General features: G+C 34.2%; 2 pseudogenes; both read right to left on the bottom strand.

Moving 5' to 3' along the window:
• Positions 1-14,640: 14,640 nt before the first annotated feature.
• LOC149557471 (E3 ubiquitin-protein ligase KEG pseudogene) lies at positions 14,641-19,089 on the bottom strand (annotated as a pseudogene).
• A 3,369-nt stretch (positions 19,090-22,458) lies between these two features.
• LOC149557470 (sucrose-phosphate synthase-like) lies at positions 22,459-24,266 on the bottom strand (annotated as a pseudogene).
• Between the last annotated feature and the right edge of the window lie 734 nt (positions 24,267-25,000).

Genomic DNA, 25,000 nt, shown 5'->3' with positions numbered 1-25,000 from the left:
GACTAAGTCCCATGTTTCATTTCTCATAAGAGAGTTATACTATTCCTCCATTGCTCTATCCCATTTTGGAAGACCTTATGCTTCTTTAAAGGATTGTGGATCTGAAGCAACTGCAATATAAGCATGTGGGAGTGAATTGTACTATGATCTTGTCCTCCTTATATCAGAAGGATTTCTTGCCAATGGTCCTGCAACATCCAATATTTGTTTGGCCCATCTAGGTCTTGTGGAAGAAGATGTAGTAGGTGTATCCTAAAATTTAATTATTTGATGCCTTTGTTTTGGTTGAGGACTAACATCTTCTAAGTCACTATTGTCACTATCACTCTCTTCAATGATGGAGGAAGAACGAGGAGTTGAAGAAGAAAAACTTGGACTTCTTTCTTCAAAATGGACACTCCTCTCATAGAATATATCATGTGTCTCTAGATCCATCAACTTGTAGGCTTTATGTGAGTCTACATAGCCAAAAAAACTATGAGGTTTTCTTTGAGCTTCTAATGTCTTGCATTTCTGTGGAGGTATTTTTGTCTATCCGGGACATCCAAAGACTCTGAAGTGCTTAACTATAGGTTTCCTGCTGGTCCATGCTTCAAAAGGAGTTATACCATTCAAAGCTTTGTGAGGACTTCTATTCTAAATATAGTTAGCACAATTCATTGATTCTACCCAAAGATTCGATCAAGAGACTTGTTTAATAGCATGCAAGTGGTCATCTCTTTGAGAGTTCTATCTTTCCTTTTAGCAACACCATTCTATTGTGGTGTATATGGTAGTGAATGTTGAAGATCAATACCCTCTTGAGTGCAAAAGTCTATTAGTCTTGTGTTCACATACTTGCCCCCATTATCTGTTCATAGAACTTTGATGAATTTTTTGGAAATCTGATTTAAAAGATCATTGTTGAAGATCAAAGAGGGAGATTGTTACAAAGAAGGAAGTTGGTTGATAAAGAATGTTTTCAATCATTGTTTTGTCATTTCTATCAAACCTACTATTTTTTGGAATGACAATTGCTTACAAGATCCAAGTACTATCACTTAGTTGATTGATGAAGAGGATTTAATCAACAAGATGTAACAAGAGCATCTAAGGGAAAGGTTGAGTTATGGTTTTGTAATGAAGAACAAGGATCAATTAAGACAATGGTAAAATGATATATTGATAGTATACTAGAAGATACAAATTTTGGCCACACTTAGAAACTTAAGAAGAACAAGTTGTAACAAGGTTAACTACAAAGCTTAACTAAGTTCATTAGTAACTGTCAAGCAAGCTAGTTCAAGCTAAGCAAATTTTCAGTTGGAGTCGAGCAAATGAAAAATCTAGTGTGTGCAGAGTGAACTTCAGGTGTCAAGTGAAGTTCAAGTGCCGAGTGATATAGAAGGAGCCGAGCAAATAGAAAACTTAGTGGATGTCGATTGAATCCATGGTAGGTGTCGAGCATCAATAAAATGTAGTTGATGTCGAGTAACACAGTGTGCTAAGCACCAGAATTTCAATAGTGCCAAGCTACTGCATTATTTTAAAAGTCAAAGATTCACCAGATCTGAGCTGACAAAGTTGTTTCCTAGATTTTTGTGAACCAGATGGAGGATAAGGATGATGAGTTGGTGGCACATAATTCTATGTTAACCATTTTTGAGCAAATTCAAGAGGATTCTTCAAGATGTTTCTAGAAGGACCAAAATATGGGTTAGATTCAATGAATCCTACCTAATCCATTCAAACCAAAATCGAAGAAGGGAAGAATAAAGTAGGAAAAACAATTCCAAACTTTTATTTAAGGAGTCACAGAACAAGAAGCAAGAGTTGCTAGTGTGCCAAATTATGAAGTGGTTGAAGGGTGTCAAGAAGAAGACATCAAGGAGAAGGAAGAATAGAGCACAGAGACTCTGCTTCGATAAGTGGTTAGAGAGATGGTTGCACTAGTACATTGAGCATGAAGACTCAAGGAGACAAAGCGTAAAAAGGAAGACAAGCTGTCAAAGCTGCAGAGACTAAAAGCCAGGCAATGTGAAGAACTGAAGAGTGATCTAAGATCTGCAAGATAAGTTGTGAATTGTAATCAAGTCAAAACCCCTTATTGTTACTCTCTAGCAATTGTATCAATTAGGGTTAAATCCTATGGACTTAGGTTGGTTTAATAGAAATTTGTAAATCCTTTAACAGGGTGGCATTCCAAGTGAATGTTCTAAAGTCCTCTAACTAGGCCCACTCCTAACAGGGTGGATAAATCCTTTAACCAAGTCACATTTAACAGTGTGTTGTAGCCTTTAATAGGGTAGGCCTTTCATAGGGAATCACTTTAGAAAAGTGAGAATTGAGTAGCATGTTACTGGTGGTTTTTCCCAAATTGGGTTTCCACTTAAATCATTGTGTTATGTGTTGATTCTTTATGTCTTATGCTAGCATGTTTATTTACAGTAACTTGCGAAGTATGAAAGTTTAAGCTTGGATGAATGAACAGTTTGATGGGAACACTTTACTTGATAAAATGTTTGAATTAGACATTTGGACCTTGAATAACTAATTCACCCCCCCTCTTAGTTATTCTAAAGCATTTCTAACAATTGGTATCAAAGCCATCTACTGATTTAGTTTAAAGGCACTAGAAGCAGGAAGATCAAGATGTCCAAGAGAGAAGTTCCCAAGTTCAATAGAGATAACTTTATTGCATGGAAATGCCTAATGAAGCTACACCTTGGAACAATAGGTGACTATGCAAAAACCTCAATTGGAGTGGAACATGTAGACCCAGCTAGACCCCTTTCTACAGATGATTTGAACAAAAGGAAGGAGCATAATCAGGCAATGCTGGAGATTGCCTCTGCACTCAACTATGCTAAATTTGATGACATCAAGGGATGTGACACTGCATTCAAAATTTGGAGAGCCTTAACAAATATCTATGGAGGAGATCAGAATGTTCAAAGAGTAAAAAGAGAAAGCCTCAGAGGAAAATTTGATGACATGAAAATGGAGGAAGGAGAAAATGTTGCTCAATATGCTGCCAGAATGAAAGAGGTAGTAAGTACAATAAGAAGTCTAGGTGGTCAATTGGAAGATGATACTATCAACAACAAATACTTAAGAACTTTGCTCCCTATCTATGATATAAGAGTTTCAGCCATCCAAGAGTTAAGATGTATACCACGAAATGCACTGACTTTTGAAGGAATAGTGGGAAGAATCACTACATTTGAATTGTCCAATTTTGATAACTACAAACCTGAGAATCTTGAAATAGCTTTCAAGGCCAAGTTGACATTGAAAGAGACTAAGGAGGTGAAATCAAAGAAGAGTAGTAGAGGAAAATATGCATCCAGTGACAACAACATAGATGAGGAAGATGTGGAACAATTGGAAGCATTACTAGCCAAAAGATTTCATAGAGGTAAAGGTAAATTCAAAGGTAAGTTGCCTTCCATATGTTTTAATTGCAATTAAGTAGGACATATTGTTGCAAGGTGTACACAGAAGAAGAACTACAAAGAAGGAAACAAGTACAAGAACAAAAGAGAAGATGATAGCAAAGATTACAAGGACAAAGGCAAAAGATGCTACATTGTTGAAGAAGATTCTAATGAGAATGATGATGAAGTAGTCTATGTAGCCATGAAGGATGAATCAGATGGAGATGAAACAATAGCACTGGTAACCTATGTGAACAAAAATGACAAGTGGATCATAGATAGTGGATGCTCACATCACATGACAGGAGACAAAAGTAAATTTATTATCTTTACTCAATATGATGGAAATAGTGTTAGATTTGGGAATGATGCTCCATGCCAAATCAAAGGAAAAAGGTTCTATTAAACTTACAGAGAAAATCTCATGTGTTAATGCATACTATGTAGAAGGATTGAACTATAATTTGTTGAGTGTATCATAGTTAGGCAATATAGGCTGCAAAGTAGAATTTGGAAACAAAACTGCCAAAATCTATGATACAGATAGAAATCTAATAAAAAAAGGTGAACAAACTAGGAGTAACTTGTTTTACCTAGATATGGAAGATGCAACCTATCTTGTTGTTAGACTTGATGATGTTTGGTTATGGCATAAAAGATTGTGTCATGTCAACTTTGACAATCTGATTAGCATCAGCAAAAAGAAGAAAGTCAGAGGTTTGCCAAAACTGAAGAAACCTAAAAATACAATGTGCAAAAAATGTCAATTAGGAAAGATGACTAAATCTAGTTTCAAAAGAAAAACATACACTTCCAAAGAAGTATTAGAGCTAGTCCATATAGACTTATGTGGTCCAATAGAAGTACAAAGCTACCAAGGAGATAGATACATAATGTTATTTGTGGATGATTACTCTAGGATGATGACTACTATGTTCTTAAAGCAAAAATTTGATGCATTGCAAATGTTCAAGTGGTATTTGGCCTGAGTTGAGAAGGAAACAGAAAGAGTCTAAAGTGCCTAAGATTAGACAAAGGAGGTGAGTTTACATCGAAAGAATTTGAAACATTTTGCAATGACAAAGGTATTAAGAGACAAACATCAGCACCAAGAACTCCACCGCAGAATGATATTGCTGAAAGAAGGAATAGATCACTGATAGACTATGCCAAAACATTAATGATGGAAAAGAATTTTGCACTCAAATACTAGAGAGAAGCTATAAGCACTATTGTTTACACCCTGAATCGAGTCCAAGTCAAGAAAGGTACAAATGAAACACCTTTTGAATTATGGTATGGTCACTGACCTAATGTAAAACATTTCAAAGTATTTGGTTGTAAATATTATATTCTTAAAGATACTAGAAATGGAAAGTTTGATGTAAAGAGTGATGAAGGCATATTCCTTGGATACTCCACTAGAAGCAAAGCATATAAGTGTTTGAATACTAACACTAACAAGATTGTGAAGAGTGCAAATGTAAATTTTGATGAGCATGTAGAAGTCCAATCTAAGGAACCAGAAGAATACAAATCCTTTGTATACTTCTATGAAGGAATGTCTATTGAAGATGATGCTACCAATCAAGTTGGGAATCAACGACGAATTTAAGTATCGCCCGAGTCATGACCAGTGAATGTCAAGTTGCATTCAGAAGTCGAGTTGCAAAATGAAGATAATGCACATTCTGACTCAGAAGTCAGTACTCATGAAAGAGATGATGATACACCAGAAAGAGATGTGCATAGTGACTCTAAAATTGAAGAACCAAACATGCAAAGAAGAACATAACCAAGACTATCCAGATATGTGAGAAGACATCACCCTACAGAACAAATCATTAGTGACAAGGATGTCAGGCCAATGACAAGGAATAGGCTAAGGAATGAAACATGTCTGATGAGCAAGATTGAATCCAAAATAGTGAAAGATGCACTACAAGATGATGACTGGTATAAAGCTATGAAAGAGGAGATAGACCAGATTGAGAAGAACAAAACCTGGACTTTAGTTCCTAGACCAACTGATAAGAATGTAATTTGTACCAAATGGGTGTTTAGAAACAAACTTGATGAGAATGGTGAGATAACAAGAAATAAGGCCAGACTAGTCTACAAAGGTTATACACAAGAAGAAAGACTTGATTATGGGGAAACATTTTCCCCTATTGCAATAATGGAAGGAGTGAGAACACTACTTACATATGCTGCCTACAAAGGTTTCAAAATCTACCAAATGGATGTAAAGTCTGCTTTTCTAAATGGAATACTAGAAGAGGAATTATATACAGAACAACCAGAGGGATTTGTTGATGACAACAACAAGGATATGGTTTGCAAATTGCACAAGGCACTCTATGGTCTGAAGCAAGCACCTAGATCATGGTATGAGAGATTGCACAAATATCTTGTGAAGATAGGATTTGAGAGAATAGATGACAACAACAACTTGTATATCAAGGCAAAGAAAGGTAAAGAGATTTTGATATCTAAAATCTTTGTTGATGATATAATATTTGGAGGAAAAGATACTATATGCAAAAAAATTGCTGATCAAATGAAACATAAGTTTGAGATGTCAATATTTGGAGAAATCAAATTCTTTGTTGGATTGCAAGTATATCAAATGAAGCATGGAATATTTGTGACCCAATCAAAATATATAAAGGAGATACTCAAGATATTTGGATTATAATATTTAAAACCAGTCAGTAAACCAATGGCAACTGGACATAAGTTATCCAAGAATGATGAATCTATTGAAGTGAATCTGACAATGTATAGATTAATGATTGGTAAATTGTAGTATGTTGTACATAGTAGACTAGACATTGCATTAGTAGTTGGAATAGTGGCAAGATTTTTTGCTAACCCCAGAGAAAATCATCTGATGGTAGTAAAGAGAATACTGAGGTACCTAAAAGGAATTGATGGCTTTGGTTTGTACTACAAGAAAAGTGAAAAGTTTGAGTTGAGAGCCTACACTGATGCCGATTAGGGAGGTAACATTGATGATAGAAAAAACACCAGTGGAGGAGCACTTTTCTAAGGGAAAATATTGATTACCTAGACTAGCAAAAAGAAAAGTTGTACCTCACAGTCCATAGCAGAAGCTGAATATGTTGTAGCTACTATAAATTGCACTAATATTGTATGGATCAAACATCTGTTGTAAGGTATGAAGGAAGAGGTAATTGAACCTATGATACTCTATTGTGATAACACAAGTGCCATCAACATATCAAATAATCCAGTGATGCATGCCAAAACTAAGCATATTACAATTAAGTATCGCTATGTAAGAGAATTAGTGGAAGACAAGCAAGTGAGGATGGAATATGTCAATTCAAAGGAACAAATTGTTGACATCTTCACAAAAGCATTACCTAAAGATGCATTTGAATATCTTAGAGGTAAGTTAGGGGTGATACCCCTAGCCAAGGCTACTTAAGTGACAATAAAGATTGCCCTGCATCAAATGAGTTGATCGTTGAAATATTACCTTGATGTAGAGGATACTTACTTTAGGATTCATGCTTGAATTAATCTAAGTGTAGAAGTTACAAATCAGTCACAAGCAATGTGATAGAGGGAGAAATTAGAAGTTCTAGAACATGCTATACTTGCATGATAAGATGTTGAAGTAATGCGTCTTTGGCATTGTTGTCAAATAGGGAGAAATATGCAGAAATTGATCAACAACATTCAGTTGGACAAAGAATAAAGAAGTAGAGGGAAACTAATAAACAACATTCAGTTGGATAGAGAATAAAGAAGTAGAGGGAGAAGTGACCAGAACTGATCAACAAAAAGTATGAAAAAAAAGAAAATGCAGAAACTGATCAACAAAAAAAGAGGGAGAAAGAACTGATAAAGGGAGAAATAATAGTAACCAACTAATTTCAAATCCAAAAATAGAGGGAGAGATATGCAGAAGTAGAAGTAAAGTAATCAGGATAGCAGAGCAGAGAAGGGAGAAGTGAAAATTGATGGTAAAACATATTTCTTTTTGGCATTTGACTTACTATTTTAACCTAGTTAGCATTTTGAGAACTTGGTTGAATATTTTGGTCTAATGGTGGATTAGTTTGGTTTGCCATCAATGCCAAAGAGGGAGATTGTTGGAAATCTGATTGAAAAGATCATTGTTGAAGATCAGAGAGAGATATTGTTGCAAAGAAGAAAGTTGGTTGATAAAGAATGTTTTCAATCATTGTTTTGTCATTCATGTCAAACCTACTATTTGCTGGAATGACAATTGCTTATAAGATCCAAGTACTATCACTTAGTTGATTGATGAAGAGGATTTAATCAAAAAGATGTAACAAGAGCACCTAAGAGAAAGGTTGAGTTATGGTTTTGTAATGAAGTACAAGGATCAGTTAAGACAATGGTAAAATGATATATTGATAGTATACTAGAAGATACAAATGTTGGCAACACTTAGAAACTTAAGAAGAATAAGTTGTAACAAGGTTAATTGCAAAGCTTAACTAAGTTCATTAGTAAGTGTCGAGCAAGCTAGTTCAAGCTGAGAAAATTTTCAATTGGAGCTGAGCAAATGCAAAATCTAGTGTGTGTTGAGTGAACTTTAGGTGTTGCGTGAAGTTCAAGTGCCGAGTGATATAGAAGGAGGTGAGCAAATAGAAAACTTAGTGGATGCCAAGAGAAACCACAGTAGGTGTCAAGCATCAGTAAAATGTAGTTGATGTCAAGCAACACAGTGTGTGTCGAGCACCAGAATTTCAATAGTGTCAAGCTGCCACATTATTTTAAAAGTCAAAGATTTGCCAGATCTAAGCTGACAAAGTTGTTACCTAGAACTTTGTGAACTAGATGGAGGATAAGGATGATGAGCTGGTGGCACAAAATTCTATGTAAACCATTTTTGAGCAAATTCAAGAGGATTCTTCAAGATGTTTCTAGAAGGACCAAAATATGGGTTAGATTCAATGAATCCTACCTAATCCATTTGAACCAAAATCGAAGAAAGGAAGAATCAAGTAGGAAAAGCAATTTCAGAATTTTATTTAAGGAGTCACAGACCAAGAAGCAAGAGTTGTTGGTGTGCCAAATTGTGAAGTGGTTGAAGGGTGTCAAGGAGAAGACATCAAGGAGAAGGAAGAACAGAGCACAGAGACTCTTCTTTGATAAGTGGTTAGAGAGATGGTTTCATTGATACATTGAGCATGAAGACTCAAGGACAAAGCTTGAAAAGGAGGACAAGTTGTTAGAGCTACAAAGACTAAAAGCTAGGCAATGTGAAGAACTGAAGAGTGATCTGAAATCTGCAAGATAAGTTGTGAATTGTAACCAGGTCAAAACCCCTTATTGTTACTCTCTAACAATTGTATCAATTAGGGTTAAATCCTATGGACTTAGGTTGATTTAATAGCCATTTGTAAATCCTTTAAGAGGGTGGCATTCCAAGTGAATGTTCTAAAGTCCTCTAACCAGGCCCACTTCTAACAGGGTGGATAAATCCTTTAACCAGGTCACATTTAATAGTGTGTTGTAGCCTTTAATAGGCCATGCTTTTCACAAGGCATCACTTCAAAAGAGTGAGAATTGAGTAGCATGCTATTGGTGGTTTTTTCCAAATTGGGTTTCCACGTAAATCATTTTGCTATGTGTTGATTCTTCATGTGTTATGCTTGCATGTTGATTTATAGTAACTTGCTAAGTATGAAAGTTTAAGCTTGGATGAATGAACAGTTTGATGGGCACACTTTACTTGATAAAAGGTTTGAATTGGACATTTGGACCTTGAATAACTAATTCACCCCCTCTATTAGTTATTCTAAAGCATTTCTAACTAAATTTCCTTGATTGCTTTTCCACTTGAGCCTTGAAGCTAAGAAATTTTTCATACACTTCACTCTTTTGAGCCATGAAGAAAACCCAAATAAAGTGAGAGTAGTCATCTATAAAGGTAAATGCATAGCGTGACTTCCCAAATGATGGCACTGGAAATGGTTCTGCCACATCACTATGAACCAATTCAAGAACACATTGTGCTCTCCAAGATTTCCCCTTTTCATACAACTTTTTTGGATGTTTTCCAAGTGAGTAACCTAAACAAACACCTTCTAAAAATTGAATTTGAGGTAGACCATTTACCATTTTCTTACTGCTAAGTTGCTAAAGATATCTATAGTTGAGATGTCCATATCTCTCATTCCATAGTTTACTTTCTACATTTGAATGTAATAACAAGGATTGTGCATTTGATGTTGGCACAAAGGAGGAGAAAGTATAAAGCCTTTAATCATGATTGGCTTCTCCTATTGCAATCATAGAGTCATCCTTAATGCTTTTCACTACCACTAAGATGGGAAGAAATTCAACTTTATTTCCATCTCCATAGTGAGTCATTTGGTAGATAGAACAAAGGTTAGAGATAAGATTGGTAACATATAGAACATCCTTGAAATCCCCATTGTTCATTTCAACTTCACCTTTACCTTCAACTTCCACCTTAGTATCGTCACCTACAAAGATGTGTGGTACCTCTAAATGTGTCGTGGAAGAAAAATCTCGCTTTGATGCACCCATATGATGTGTGGCACCTGAATCAATGATCCAATCTCCCTGACTAACAGTGTTTGTGAGTAAAGCATACCCTTTGCCCTTAGAATATAAGGATGAATTTCCTTTGTCCTTATAAGAATTAGGCACTAGAACATTGTTTTTCTTGAACTCATCAATCTGCTCATGATAGCACTCGTGTTCTTCATGACCCATCTATTTGCAATAAGCACATTTTTTCTTCTCTTGATTAGAGTCCCCCTTCTTGTTTGTATTTTAGAAAGACTTGCCTTGTTGATTTGATGTTGGTGTTGTCTTTTCTTTATCCTCTTGTTTGTTTTTCTTCCACTTCTTCTTCTTGTCCTTTCCTTTGTTTGAAGTTTGAGTAGCTAAATTTTGAGAACCCTCATTATTGGCCACCAATGCCTTAGACTTAGATGACTTGAGAATTCCCATTGATTGCAACTTATTTTCTTCATTAGCCAATAGTTGAGCATAAGCATCAAAAGTGAGTTTCTGATAGGCAACCCCCTAATGTAGTCTTTGTGGTGTTGTAAGAAGAAACAAATGTGAAGTACTTAGATGGCATCTTATTATGAATGAGATAGATTAACCTGTCATCTTTAATAGGACTACCATAATCATCAAGCTTCATTCTTAATTAATTCACCTTAATGATAAAATCCTATAATGAATCAAATGTCTTACGATCTAGGGAGACAAGCTCATCTTCTATTTTGTAAACATCCTCCTCAGAAAATTTACCATATAGGTTTTTTAGGGCATCCCAAGCATCCTTGGACGTCTTATACTTCTCGATCTGATAGAAGATTTTGTCTTCAACCCCCAACATAATATCACTTAAGGCTTTCCTATCTATCATTTCCCAATCAATAATTTCACTTTTAGATACTTGATCATCTGCTGGTTTAGGAAGGGTACCATCAACATATTAAGAAACTTCATTATGCATTAATTGACACCACATTTTAATAGACCATGTAGCATAGTTATGTGGTGTTAATTTTGGAAACTTAAGATTTCCCATGATGCAAGAAATGAAAGATAACAACAGAAAAAGAGGAACACAACACCAAGAGACACCCCCCTACTTACACAATCAAGAAAAGCACCCCCCCCCCCCCCCCACCCAAAAAAATAAATAAAAAAAAATTTGGCACTTTATACTCAGTGCGTTTATAATAGGCCACTTTATCAATTTTGACCTTAGTAGACTTCTAATTTTTTAATTTACAACCTCCTCTTATAGTTCAAATCTGGAACTTTACAATGTAGCTCAGTAATACAATGAATTTGAAGCAATACAATGCAAAGAAAGGACCTATTTCTAAAAGTGGTATTTTTGTCTAAACAAGCCTATAATCTGATTGCAGATTTAGAAAGTAGACGAAAAATTATTTACTTTAAAAAAAAAAAGAACCTGATTATGTGTCCAGATGAGCCCGTACTAATCCTTTGAGGTTGCAAAATTTGGGATTTGCAATTTGTAGAAAAATTTAGGAACAGAGAGGTCAACACTAGTACATTTGACCTCATTTTTTGACCATATTAGTCAAAATTTTGACCCAAGTTGGTGAAAATTTGGACCAACCAATTGGTCGAAGTTTTTCTCATTGAAATTTTGACCAACTTACTACTTGGTCAAAATTTTGACCAATCCATTGGTTGAAAACTTTCCAAAGCCCTGGTGCAATTTCTACCATGCATTGGTCAAAATTTTGACAAATGCTTAGTTGAAAACTGCCAGGCATTGGTCAAAAACTTCTAGGCATTGGTCAAAATTTCAACCAATGCTTGGTCAATTTTTTTTTGAGGCATTCTATAAAAAAATTCACATGCCTTGCCTATGATATGACATTTTGCATGCATCATGCACTCTCTCATCCTGATGATGGATTATAGAGAGTGATCTGAAACAATGATGCTAAAAAACACACAAACCCAAATCCAAAACGAACTTGCATTACAAAAGGATTGTGGAAATATGATATTGTTAATTTTGCATTCATGTCTACTAGGACAATCACAACTTAAACATATATATAATCTCATCAAATCTATTATATATATGTTTAAGTTGTGATTGTTCTCATAGACATGCATGCAAAATTAACAATATCATATTTCCACAATCCATTTGTAATGCAAGTTTGTTTTGGATTTGATTGTGTGTGTTTTTTAGCATCATCATTTCAAATCACTCTCTGTAATCCATCGTTAGGATGATAGAGTGCAGGATGCATGCAAAATGTCAAATCATAGGTAAGGCATGTAAACTATTTTATAGAATGCCTCAAAGAAATGTAGTCTCTTTGCAAGCCATGATTACAGGATACACAAAAAATGGATTAAGAACACCTCCTCCTCACTGATTAACTTGCACTACAGACCGACAGTCTTCATCTTTATTGTGGGCTCCTATCCCCTATGTGAGTGCTGATGTAGAAGCCGAGCAACTTATGTAAACGTGCTAAGCAACTTTTGTTAGAAAGCAAGTTAACTTGTTTAAGTGGCTAAAAATGCCCTAACTCAACCCATACACCAAGGAGGAGCCTATTTAAGGGCTGTGGAACATTAACCATGGGTTGGTAATCATTTCCTTGTATGGCATTGTAGACACCTAAAAACCTTTAGAAAATAAAGTATTTTTATTTTCTGAAAAAGTCCTGATGACATCATCATTTATTAATTAATTAATTAATTAATTAATTAATTAATTTTTATGCCATTAAATTCCTTTATCTTAATTAAAAATATTTAATTAAGGAATCCCTCCCAAAAATGTTTAAATCTTATTTAAACATTATTTCCTTATTTATTAATTATTTAATTAATAAATTGACCAAAAATCCTAAAATAAATAAAAAATTTATTTTTTGCCCAAAAATTGGCCAATTTCCTTATGACCAATAACCTCTTCCAAAATCTTCTAATCCTTCTTTAATTTCGATTAAAGGCTAATCTCATCATTTCCTACCCCTAACCCCAACTCAAAATATTTAATTAAAATTAAATATTAATCCTCATGTTTATTAAAAAAGTTTTAATAAATATCTCCTCAACCCAAACCCTTGAAATAAATAAAACTTTATTTATTTCCTAAAAATCTAATTTATCCTCACCTTAAGAAGTTCTAGACTCTTCTAGAAAGTCTTCATCCTCATCCTAGGAAATTCTAGACTATTCTAGAAAGTCTTTATCCTCATCCAAAATCTAGAATCTTCTAGAAGATGTCTTTAAACCTAATCCTAATCCCCTCCTAACCTTGTCACATTCCCTAAACATGGGTTAAAACTTACTAACCCAAGCCAAAGTTAACAAATATCTCTTCTTTCACCCACCCTCATTAAATGCCATCCACTTGCCTATCCTTAAGCTAATCCTAAACCATCCTAATCCATCCTCTAATCATTTGCACAAGCCTAAACAAGCTTAAAACATTTCTAATCAAGTCCAAGTCGAATTTGCTCTCATCACCTTCAAAATATCTCAACCATAAAACTTTATGAAGTCCACTAGGTCATAAATGACTCTTACAAGCCCTTTTATTGCTCTTACAAGTCATTATGAGGGTCTTTATGAAGATTTTATCTCTTGAGCCTCCTTTGTTGACTCATCCTTGCCCTTTCCTCCATCCTCTCACCATGTGACATGTGTCACTCCTTGATTGGCTATAAGGAAGCACAATCCATGTGCTCTCCTCTCATGCAATCTGAGCCTTCCATAAGCTTTTTCCCATCCTTGCATCTTAGCCCTCAATCCCTCAAGCCTCTTGCCTATAAATTGGATCCTTCCCCTTTGCAAAATAACACAATCCATGAAGTAAAGTTATAATGCTATTTTGAGAGCCAAATCCATACTAAAGCCATCTATCCACACCAAAAATCCACAATCATCCATTGAAGCCTTTGGAAGCATATTGAGCATACATCCTATCTTTTTAGACAAAGCTACTCAACAAGAGAGCTTCTCATTGAGAGAGCCCATTAATGGCTCATATTTTCAATTGAGATCTCATCTTAGTCTATCTTGAAGTTTATGAATTTTGTTTAGTTTGTAGAAGCTTTATTTAAATTTGGTTTCTATTAGCATACTAACATTGCTCATATACAGGCATAGTGTTGTAAGAGTAGACTGTGCATGATTTTGCATTAGAAAATATTGGTTTTTGTCTTATGCATGTGTGTATGTTGTCCAAATTTGAAACCTTGATCTGTCTAGGAAATGATATCTAACTATCATATACATTGAGAAAACAACCAGAAACTTCTAAAAGGAATATTTTATCATATGGACATGACTAAAGATTATTGGGAGCTAATTATTGAAATAAGAGAGATGGTGGGAAAGGGTTGCTTTAAGAAAACCCACAAGAGATAAGAACAATATCGCAATCTCTTGTTACAAATTTCCAAAAGACACATCCTAGAGCTCTTGCATTGTTGTGGAACTTAGTACCATGTTCAAGAAATAAGCACCTTAAGCATACAAAATAATTTCATTATGCAACCATTACCAAAGGACAAATATAAAAATTAAATCCAAAGAAGTTTGCTGCAAAGTTAAAATGAAAACTTATCTTACTTCTCTGGGCTTGCAAGGGGATCTCCTACAGATGATGTAGAAAAATAGATAACATAGCATTAAAAGTAGGCCTTTTTGAAGGTTTGAACTATAGGCATTCCCCAATCATCTTCCACAACTCTCTTGGGATGCCCATGCCAACTACACTAGAATATTGTGGTGGTTGCCTTTGTGCCTTGACAACATCTCTATAGATCTCTACTGAACTTAATCCTGCCCACCTATAGAAAGAACCCAATTAGTCGTGCAACACAATTCTCGAAACTCAAGTAACTATGGTCAATATGAAAAGTAGTTCAAAATTAAGACCTAAAACAACCAATGACTAAAACAATAATACAATGGCTTACGGAATTGCTTCAGTGCACATTTCAACCAATGTGCAACCAAAACTCCAGGCATTAGACTCTATAGAAATCCCACTTCCATCATCCCAAAAGATGTTCAAAAATGATTTTTTCAGTGGTTCCCATGCTTCAAGGGCTATATAGTGAGGATCCAACATAGTACAGTCAACACATGAATGTGCCCTTGCAATTTCATCGTCTGGCAATGAACGAGCCTTTCTACATTGAGGTTTCTTAAGAATTTTTGGTAGACCAAAATCAGAAACAACTGCCAATCCTTTTGCATCCAAAAGAAGATTAGATGGTTTCAAATTCATGCATGCCACACTAGTCAAATAAAGTTCTACAAGACCATGAGAAATATCTGCACCATATCTGCATAAGAGTAAGTAAGATTAATAAATTAATATTAACCAAAGGAAAAAGTAAAAGATTCTTTTACAAAGCAATCTATAAAACCATCTTTCTCACTTCCACAACCACCTTATTAAACAAATTCATCCATGAAATTTTACTAAAACTGTAGTTTAAATGACCAATCACTAAAAAGTTATAAACAAACTTAAAGTATCAGAACATTTCAAGCTATCAATGAAAAGTAGGGCAAAAGAAGCAATCAGAGGATTTTATTCCTCTTAACATATTCTATTTTCTAAATATTGTCAACCAAGAGAAGTAAGATGACAATGCTCTAGCAAAAGATGTAGTTTGTAATATTTCTTAATAAAAGCAAGTATAATTGTCAATCAAGAATTTATTTCCTAATTATTTGGCCAGTTATTTCTTATGCATTATAATTGGTGATTTCCCATTAGTTGTCATCTAGTATGTACCGACAAGTGTTCATCTTAACTACCATTGGCCTACTATGTATTGAATCATTGATTCATAGTTGAGGAATCATGGCCGACTAGTAGACTAACAAATGAATATTGTAATCATTGCATATCAGTTAATAATAAAGAATGTCAAAGACTAATAATGGTGTATCTGTCAAGTACTACTGTAAACATATAATTGAATTATTTTTGTAATTCCATTTGCTTCAGTAGTTGGTAGAGTTAGGCAATAAACATTTGGTGCCCTTGCTAATATGAATCCTAGGAAATATCAAAAACATGAAGCATGGAGATGTAATGGGCTGACCTTGATAAGAATCAGAAGCAACTAAAACCAAATAAAAGCAATACACAACTAGATAAACAATCGTATGCCACTGCACTACTCTTGGTAGGCCCACAGTGGCAACCTAGCACCAAAGGCTCCATCATATCTAGGAGACCAATTTTAGTTTAACTCTACATAACCAAAACTATTTGATATGTCAAGCCTTTTGTCCATTTTTCTAGTTCAGCCATTAATTTTGTGCATATAAGGCTATACATATGAATTATGATTGCATAGAAGACTCATTTTCTAACACAAACTCAAATAATTCTCCTATAGTGATCATTTTCTAACACACACTTGGATAATACTCATGCTCTTGGGTGCTCTATCGATAATATAGTAGGTTCACTCTTTGTAATGAGAACCATGAAGCTGACTTGAAAAAAATAATCAATCAGGAAATGTTTCCAATTAGTAATATTTTGAAGCCACTTTTGGCAACTTTTTAAAGCTAATTCAATAGAGATTCTTGTCATAAAGCATTGTTGCTACCTTAAATTGGTTGTAGTTATGAGATATCAAATTCAATTAACTAGCTAGTCATAACTATGCACTTTATGAAATTGAAAAGACTTGCTTTTATATGTCTGGAACAAATTTGCACAGTTACATTTAGTTCATTGTGAGTAGAATGTGATGTTTTCCATGTTCATGATATTATCTGCATTCCATCACCTAGAAATGTGCACCAAAATCCTTTTCAATTGACATGGCAATAGCCACAGTCATGGTGATGATACATGTTCAAGCCCCGTATGATAGTTGAATTGGTTTTGACACACCATCATAAATTAAGCAATAGAGTTTATTTGGTTGCAAGAGATTATTTGTCATAGTTTTTCACTTTGTAGTTATCATGGGAAGCTTATCCTCAAATGGTTGGCTAATAACCATAACAAAGCTAATTTTCAAACATTGTTTCCTAAAGCTATATTTGTTATGCTATTTTGTTTACTGGACAAGCTTACATAATTGGCCTATTAAGATGCATCCATATATGTTTTATATGGAATATGACATCCTTGTTGTTGCTATTTACTTTAACTTCTATCAGTTTTTTCCTTTATTTCTAGGACCTTTATTCCTACAGGCTATAGTAGACAATTAGATAGAATCTAAATGTAAGGCTTGTTTAATACATGCCTTAGATATTATATATATTCCTTAATTGTTTCACAAGATGTGTACTCTAATGAATTTGGCAGTCACAAGATTTTCAAGATCCAGAAGTGCAACATCAACATGTGTCACATTTGTTTCGGCTCTATCCAGGTCACATGATAACAATGGAGGCCACCCCAGAATTGTCCAAAGCTGTCATGAATAGCTTGATTAAAAGAGGTCTGAAATCAAAGATTAATTTTGCAAAACACTTTCCCAGTTCTCACATGGAAGCTTGACTTTGTATCCTATTATATTTTGATAAGTAAAATTGTATTTCATTTGTTTCTTGAGTGGCATTTAGCTATATAGATAAAAGATTTTACAATGGGAATGTTAATGGATATTACAAGCCTTATGTTGTCTTAACTTTTAAATAGATTTCCAAAGACTATTTCATCCATTTTTACTAAAATATTTTCTGATTACTTTTGAAATTGGTCTTAACTCTCAAGTTCTATGGCTACAAGTGTAGAAATTATCTTATGCACTAGTTTCAAAAATTGCCTACATCTTTGTTTTGTTAGGTTTAGCTGTGTCAAAAAGAAGTGGTAGGCTTTTTACACTCTTTTGTGTACACAATGTTTCATTCTTTGATAGTTAGTTTTTACTATTCATTTGAATCTATGTTAGCTATTAGTATATTATCATATCAAATCCTGCTTGGTAGCTCTTGATCTCTCTCACTAAAGTGCTCTGTTATCAGGGGTGGATGGGCCAGGATGGTCAACTGTATGGAAGACTGCACTCTGGGTACGTCTTCATGAAAACAACCATGCATATCAAATGGTCAAGAAACTTATTACCCTGGTGGATCATGCTCACTAAGAAATGTTTAAAGGTGGACTTTATGCAAATTTGTTTACAGCACATCCACCTTTTCAAATTGATGCAAACTTTGGGTAACAAACTTATCGTGTTCACTGATGTCCCATTTTAAAATGAAGTTGACAAAGTAGAATGAAATAAATGTTTTCCTAATTATTAATGAGATAATTTAGCATAGTTGATGAATCCTTTCAAAATTTATAATATTATTTTTGTTAATGATTTAGACTTCTAGTAAATATAAGAAATGAATATCCATATGTTGATTATAAAACTTTTGCTAGGTTTCCTTCAGCGATTGCAGAAATGTTGGTTCAAAGTGATGATAACAACCTATATTTGCTACCTACATTACCCAGAGATAAATGGCCTAGTGGATGTGTTAGTAGGCTGGAGGCTAGAGGTCATACAAAAGTTGTAATATGCTGGAAAGAAGGGGAGCTACATGAAGTTGGTTTGATTGTGCACAATCATAGTTCACCCAAAAGGTTGTATTATAATGGGATTAGTGAGACACTTGAATTATCTATAGGTTATGTCCACACATTTAATAGAAATCTCAAGATGATCAGGTCATTCCCATTATTAGGCATAGAGAAAATACTACGATCTTCATGATGCATCAGCTGAGTGTAAATTTCTAGCTTAATTTTTTTATTTGAGAGAATGACTGTAATATCTTTCATTTGACATTTTACATTTTCCAAATCTATTTTTGTGCGGCCTATAATCTACTCAATTCCCTCTACCCCCTTATGGCACCATTAAAATCCCTTGGTCTAATTTATGTTGACCTTTTATTTTGATCTACCAACATCACCTCCACTATTGATCAAGTACAGGCAAATATAATGTTGCTTATGATTAATTGTGTTCATTTTGAGGTTCTTTTGAAGCATAATGTCATGCCAATATGTGATGAGAGTTTAATGTAGATTAAATTTGAATTATTTTTCTAAGGTTAGTTATGTATAATTGTAGTATAGGATACAATAACAGGATGTCTCTTTTGAGATCACTTTATACCTCATTCCCTGATCCAAGATATTTATATTGGGTGTCTGTGAAGCTTGAATATGGTGCTAGTCACCTCTTATGCTTTTTGGTATATTATTCTCAGTGGTTTTTTCAATAGTTGTGAACATACTCTGATTTTTTTTTCACTTTTTGGAAATATATATAGAATATGGCACACCATAGATACACACTTCTCAATTATTTTGGCTAAAAAGTTATAATCTGTCTATTCTGCATAATAGTTTGTAATTGTTCTTAACGTTGAAAGGCATGATATTGTTCTTGTGCCCAGGCCAACATAAGCATGACACGTTGAATTTGGTGGCAAGCAATCTCTGGTTATCAACATATGCTTCTCCCTATGGAGAGGAAAGTTATTTAATACTACTGCCTAAAGCAAATATAATAGTATAGATATCTAAACATTGTCATATTTATTGACAATGCAATTCTACTTATTTTCTATAGGATGTTTAGCTTTCTCATGCTTGCTACTCAGGGTGAGTAATGAATTCTTGATGTTATTTTAGGTTTAGATCTTGAAGAATATCTACTATGCTCTTTGTCTATATTTGACATTTCTAACTAGAATCACCACATTAACTTCACAAAAATGCCTCATCTAACCTACAATTGCCTAGGTATGCATGTCAATGATTCCAAATAATTCTAACCAAAAAGGACATGCCCCACTTGATGTCATAATTAATTCATACCAAATTCCAAATCCAACTCTTTTACCAAAACCACAGGCATTTCATTCCCCAATTTCATCCAATTCTATAACTAGAATGATAAGCACTACCATGTCCCCATCCTAGTACATCCCTAAAACTATCAAAAAATAAATAAGACGATATGATTTTCTAGGAAACTGGTCCGTATGTAGAGTCTTACAACAGAACTCTGTGAGCAATCCCAATCGTTATGGAATGAAAATGGGCAGACATATGCAAGTTAAAAAATAATGATCGATTATATAATTGCTGGTAGAATGACAGTGATTAGTATCATTATAAAGATAAATTGTCAAACAAGTAAGAGTTAGCAAACAACAATCAAGATCTAAGACAATACTAATAATCAAAACCATACCAATTAGCAATCAGGGAAAATAGTGATTAAAGAAAAATTGACAATAATATAGTTGTTAACCTAAATGAAGGGGTATGAACAAAAATAGACAATTAAATTATAAGGATCATGTCTCCTCTCAAGGGACACCATTGATCAAAGGAATAATTAAGTATAAACAGAGAAGGGTTGTGATGGAAAGGGAGGGGGCCAACAAATATAAAAACAACGGTTATATTCAGCAATTTAGAACATACATCTGCATCTCATGAATAGAAGAAAGGATATACAAAGTATTGGCATTGAATAAGAGCATGATAGAAGAAATACAGATTAGTATTGTATCTACAATGAACCATAAGTATATACCAATGTTAAAAGGATCAGACTATCAGTACTCCCCAACACCAACACAGAGAAACATCTGGACACTAACAACATTCAACAAGACACTATATTACAAAACTTCACAAACTAATCAGTGCATTTATGCTAATGACTCATCAAGATTATTAAATACAATTTGTATATATCAACATACATAATTCTTAACGCTTCAACTATGTGATTATTATTATTATGGATAGCTCAATAGCTTATTATGATAATCATGTAAATGTGTGTAACTGTTTGAATCCCATCTTGAATCCTAGAATGGACCAAAGGGTCTTTATGTTTGATTTCCAAGGAACCCACCTACAATCTCCTCCCAACTACACAAGATGGTGTGTGTTTTCAGAAAGATGAAGCAAATGTTAAAAGTAGGTACAAGCTGCAAAGTGAGAAAGTTGTGGTGGACATCCCTCTTGGACTTAGTGTAGAATGACTAATCCTTAATCACTCCCTATTTATGTTTAAGAAGGTAGGTTGATATTTTTAGGGAGAGGCAGAGTAATTCCTTGGGAGATAGATGAATCCCAAAAGGGAATAAGGATAGGGTCCTGAAGCCGTGAAGAAGTCTAGTTGTAAATAGGTTTCCATCTACCCTAACACAGGTAATTCCCCATCCTCCTTAGGGATAGTGATTAGGAGAGAAGTAAGGAATTGGTGCTTAAATATATTAACTATCAAATGTATTATGAACCATTAACTATTTCATAATTTAATACAAACCATTAACTGTTTTTGATCTATTGAGCTATACCCAATTGAATCCAAAGCCTTTTCTAACAAAAAGAAAATGGGTACCTAATGTTGAGCATGAATAGAGGTCTCCTAGTTGTCCATTTATAGTGAAAGCATCTAAAATATTGGCCGCACCTCCAGTTTCATTTGCTTCAGCTTCAACTTTAATGGGATCACTATTCCACCACTCCCCTTTTCATTTATGTAAATGTAAAGTTTAAGTAGTTAGAGTGACTACTAAATGTAATGACTATCCAATAGGAACGCACAAGGAAAATTCTAAGAGATTGAAAGCTACAAATCATTGGCATAGAAATTCCTTACTAGAAATTACCCACTCTTTATACATACAACATTAACTTAGATTAATATTGTAACAATAAAAAATGAAGAATTATTTCACAAACAGAGATACGGTATACCTTATCATCAGACATTGGAACTTATTTTTTTATCGCTGCACCATTATCTTTTGTTTAGAAGGGGTCCAAATCAACCCACATTTTCCCAACCAATGAAATTGTCTTCTGATCAAAAGCTATTGAGTAGTCGAATAGACCCAAGCATGGACTACACACTTCCAACTAAAAGTACAGTATTATGAAAATGAACCTAATATAATGAACCATGCTACACTACAAATCCAATACAAAATGAATGGGTAACAAGGTGACATGAAAATTAAATAAGACTAACCTTAGAAGGAATTAATTCTCCACAACCCATAAAACTAGATCACTCTTTTTGAGTTATATTGTGTATGGTTTTTAAGCTCAAAAAAAGTGTTCAGACTTAACCTTGCCTCAGAGATCTTCATTAAGAAATAGACCAAGATGACATGTTTGCCTGGAAGAGAGGAATTCCTAGTATTACCATTTCTCAAAAAGAAAAAATGACTTATATTTGAAGTAAGTAAAAACCACTCCTAAGGGTTCATACACAGCTTTATGGTTTCACAATGAAGTAACACTAGAACAGGGGTGTTACAATCAGCTGGCAAAAGTCACCCACCCCTCGATCCGTCTACTTCATCAAACTTCACCCATTCCATGCATGGACTCATTCCCCTAATTTTTGCACCAAACTATTTATCTTCTACTATTATAAATTTAGTAGGTCTATTGTGCTACTTTGACTGATATAAAGTTGCAGATTTTTCCTTCTAAGTTACCAAGGCATTACAAACATTTTCCATCAATTTCTTCTTTCTTGTGTCAAACAAATCTTTTTATAGAAGCTATCAACTCTTCACACTTAAAGCCTTCATAGTCTTCACTTACAGTAACTATCATTATATTTGGGCTTTCTAGAGGAACAACATCCTCTCTTCTATAAGTGTTGGGACTCCTCCCCATCTTTTCACTTCCACTCTTAACAACATTAATTAGCATTATTGTCTTGTGCATACTTGGAATTAGCTCTTCATAGTCTGTGTCACCTCGCTCTCCCATTAACACACACACACATGTTAGCTATATCCAGACCCCATCTGACATATAAGTACCTGCCATCACCAGATCTAGAAATGTTAAGAGATATTCATAATAGGTTTATATATCATCAATACTTGCTGAGAATAATAAATCTATTTGAATTAGACAAGGAATGCATGCAAATCTTTTGATCCTGATTACCTCAAAGCTTGAGACCTGGAAGCATAAAAAGGTAATATCTGCAATCAAGAATAATTTTGATAGTAAATGACACGGCACTGTGCACCTCTTATTCTCAATTGCTTCAACAAATTATTTGCTCTAGGAGCCTAAAAAAATCTAGAGGATAATGCTTAGAATATAAGCTAATGTAGGTCACAGACTAAGATACTCTCTTAATAGTCAAGTTTTTCCTTGGGAATCTAGAGTACTTTCTAACAAAACAAGTTGTGCCTACCATTTCATTAGACGGATTCAATTTTTATATTAGATAATCAATACGAAAATTGTTAGTGAGAACAATACTAGGAAATTATTTTGAAAAGCAAGAATACATTGAAAACTATAAATAGCATAACCTTGCAAAAACTTATTCATGGTAACCATAGATTTGGAACTCACAGTGGATATGTTCTTCACTTTATAGGCAAAACAATGAGAATTAGATGCTAACGCATCTTGTTCAAAGAATGGAGAATCTTTTGGTCCACTCAATTTTAACATATGTTTTCTTAGTGCTACTACATTCTCCCAGTGGTAATCCATATGAGAATCATAGTCTAGATCTGGAAATATGGGTGAATCTACATTATCACCAGAGACATAGAAGAGCTCACTTCCATTGCTACAAATTAGGGCATCATAAGAAGATAGGTTGATTGAACCATATTGGAGCAAATAAATTGTTTTTGTAATTGTCAATGAAGTTGACAAAACAAATCCAAAGGATGTAGAGGTGTATACAGAGTGAATTGTATTGATAATCTCCTGCATCATATTCAGTAGTTTCTAAGCACAAGGTTCTTCATTGGAATCATAGCAATCCACTACAATCACATATAGATGCTTTCTTCTCCTTAGAAGAAATTTTGCTAGTGAGTTTAAGATATTACCATGTTCAAGATTTTATTTTTCCCATCCATTCTCATCATGTCTTTCTTGTGTGTTGGATGATCTTCCCTTAGATCTCTCTATAGCTTTCCTAATGTGCTTAGTAATGCCTTCTTTACGATAATTTTCATCTTGCACAAGTCTATCTGAACTATTGAATGAACTAGAGTGATAATCTAGGTCCAGAGAAAGTCTAAGAGATGTATCTTGTACATCCTTAAATGAATTAGTCTCTGATTCTGATTCTACATTTTCAACAGGACCACTCTGCCACTATGGGTGTCTCATCCTGCATTGTGAAATTCTTAACAAATATACTTTGCAATGTTGAGGCCAAGAATAGAGGTGAATGTCCTCAAGCTATTTTGTTTGCACTCATACTAGAGATTCTTATCAGCTACAAGTCTGTAGAGAGTAGATGCAATAGACTTGTCATCATAGGGATCTATCAATTACCTATTTTGTAATTTCTACATATGAAGTGATTGAAATTCATCAAACACTAATATATTATATGAAAATGCTATAACAAATTCATGAGCTAAAATTCTTAGATATAGAGTATTCCATTTTCCAAGTTAAATGATCGAATGAGAAAGAGAAAGCAATTGAATCCCTACCTTATGCATTCGGCCTTGCTATTTCCAAATCTAAACTTCCAAAAGATCAATCACCTCCTCTTTAGAACATCATCTTTCCAACTCCAACCATAAGCAAGCTAGGGCAAAACTAGGGCATCAAGTTTTTTGTCTAGTGATGGTGCATCAAGTTTCCAACTCCAACAAAATGCAAATGATCCTTCGCGCGAGAAAAACAAAAAACAGGAAATGTTTTTATTTTTTACATCTAAGCCCCATGTTGGTTGAAATTTTGACCAACATGTGTTGGTCAAAATTTCAACCAACACTGGGCTTAGATATAAAAAAATATTTTTTTTCCTTCTACATTCTGACCAACCTAAACTTTTTTAGTTGATGGTCAAAATTTTTGGTAGAAAAATGAGGTCAAATGTAGTAGTGCAAACATCTTGCACCAATGTGTAGATCATGAAATCCTACCCCAAAACAAAAAACAAAATTGCTCGCAAAAAGGAGTCCATAAAAGGGAGATATCATTATTTGAAAATCACATTTGTAATTATTTTTCCTAAATTGCCATCGTCACGCCTCCAAAAATTAGATGA

This window comes from Cupressus sempervirens, chromosome 5 (genome assembly GCF_028749045.1).
Source record: "Cupressus sempervirens isolate cs-2001-9-10 chromosome 5, ASM2874904v1, whole genome shotgun sequence".
In the NCBI taxonomy this organism is placed as follows: Eukaryota; Viridiplantae; Streptophyta; class Pinopsida; order Cupressales; family Cupressaceae; genus Cupressus; species Cupressus sempervirens.
Note: the sequence above shows the minus strand (reverse complement) of the source record. Positions and strands in the feature narration are given on the sequence as shown.